Raw genomic sequence first — 1,938 nt, forward strand, 5'->3', positions numbered from 1 at the left:
TGCTGGTTTATCTCGAGGATGGACACAAAATACTGGAGTAACTCAGCGGGACAGGCAACATCTCTGGAGAAAAGGTTCTCTCCGGAGATGCTGCCTGTCCCGCTGAGTTACTCCAGCATTTTGTGTCTAGCAGCGGAATTAGAGGATGCAAGTATAATCCTATCCAAAATAAAGAGATGGAGGATTTAAGTGGATTTAATTTATCACTTCCTAAATAGTTGTGCACTGGACATAAATAATTAATGGCATCATGATGTTGTCCTCAAATGGCGGTTTAACTCTTAAAGACCGGTCCCAAGAACGGACCAGTATTCCTGGTTTATTAAGGACACTGTGTACAGACAGATATTTTCAACATGTTAGCTTCAGTGGTTGCAGACTTTACTCTCGTCTCTGAGGTGGCTCGCGTCTCACTTCAGGGAGAAGAATTCGGACTGATTCCAGTGGAAACCTGCAGGGTTGTCGCTCTGCTTGGCGGTGTAGTCCAGCAGATGAAACGTTAGTCAAAGATTAGAAGGATCTCGACCCGAAACGTCACCCATTCCTTCTCTCCGGAGCTGCTGCCTGTCCCGCTGAGTTACTCCAGCAATTTTGTGTCTATTTTCGGTGTAAACCAGCATCTGCAGTTCCTTCCTACACACAACGTTTGGTCTCTGGTCTTTGAAGAAATGCAGAGAACTTATCCCTAGTGTCCTCGTCCATCTTAACTCTCCCTAGTTGGCGGCATAACATTGAGACCTGTTCATTGTTGTCTCTGGGGGGTTGCTGTGTTTGCGTTGGCTGCGGTGTTTCCAACATGAGTACATTTCTCGGAAACTATTTCACCGCTGTCGAAGACTATAGGACACCTTGTGATTGTGAAGAGATCTATATATAAATGCAAATATACTTTAAGCACCCCCGCCACCCCCCCCCCCCCCCCCCCCCCCCCCCTCTCCTACCTAGAAAGTTTTTAAAACAAGTTTAAATCCTAGGATCCAAGTCTCAAAACTTTTGGGAAATGTCATCTAAATAGCGTCAACTAATAGTCCTATCACCACCACCCCCCCCCCCCCCCTCCCTCCACTACCACTCCCCCCTCCACCCCTCCCCCCCCCCCCCCCTCTCCTACCTAGAGAGTTTTTAAAACAAGTTTAAATCCTAGGATACAAGTCTCAAAACTTTTGGAAAATGTCATCTAAATAGCGTCAACTAATAGTCCCACCACCACCCCCCCCCCCACCCCCTAACTTTTTCTCCAATGTTTCCTGCCATGAACTCGTTTAAATGTGATCACCAATCCCAGTAATGGAATCATCTTTTCTATAAATTAGACCAGATCTACAAAGCCTATAGATCGCACCATGCTATAGAAGGGGCGAATTCGAGTATTGCCTTGTACACCCCGGGTGGATGCTGACCGAACCTACAGAGGGAATTGTCACCCGACGCTCACTTTACACCAGAGCTGTGGACTCTCCCGATCAACGCTCTCGAGGTCAGCCAGAAGGGTTCACACCGACACAGTCAAGCCCAAAGATCCTAGAGCAGAGCTCTGCTCTAAGATCTTTGGTCAAGCCGGTGCAAGGGCTACAAAGGAAACTGAACGCGATTACAATTTTCCACAGAGATTTATTCAGTTATTTTCATTCACATTATTTTTTAATGATATGTAACTTGCAATATTACTCGTCTATCCAGAAATTTACTTTCCAGGTAGATTGGGGAAAGTGTATCAACATCGTTCCATCATTCAAAGCCACACAAAGAATTTTTTCTGTCTCTCTCTCTCCCCCCCCCCAACCGAGATACTCGCGTTGGTTTCTATCTGGTTTCCAGTAAGGGGCATCAGAGTTACACTGTACAAATGAAAACTTTATTTTCCACATTTGCTTGGAGTTGGTGTTGGAAATTCATGGGACGTTTGCCAAGACCGAACAGGGTAGCCGGCTCATGTAT

The sequence above is a fragment of the Amblyraja radiata genome, chromosome 27, assembly GCF_010909765.2.
Source record: "Amblyraja radiata isolate CabotCenter1 chromosome 27, sAmbRad1.1.pri, whole genome shotgun sequence".
Lineage (NCBI taxonomy): Eukaryota > Metazoa > Chordata > Chondrichthyes > Rajiformes > Rajidae > Amblyraja > Amblyraja radiata.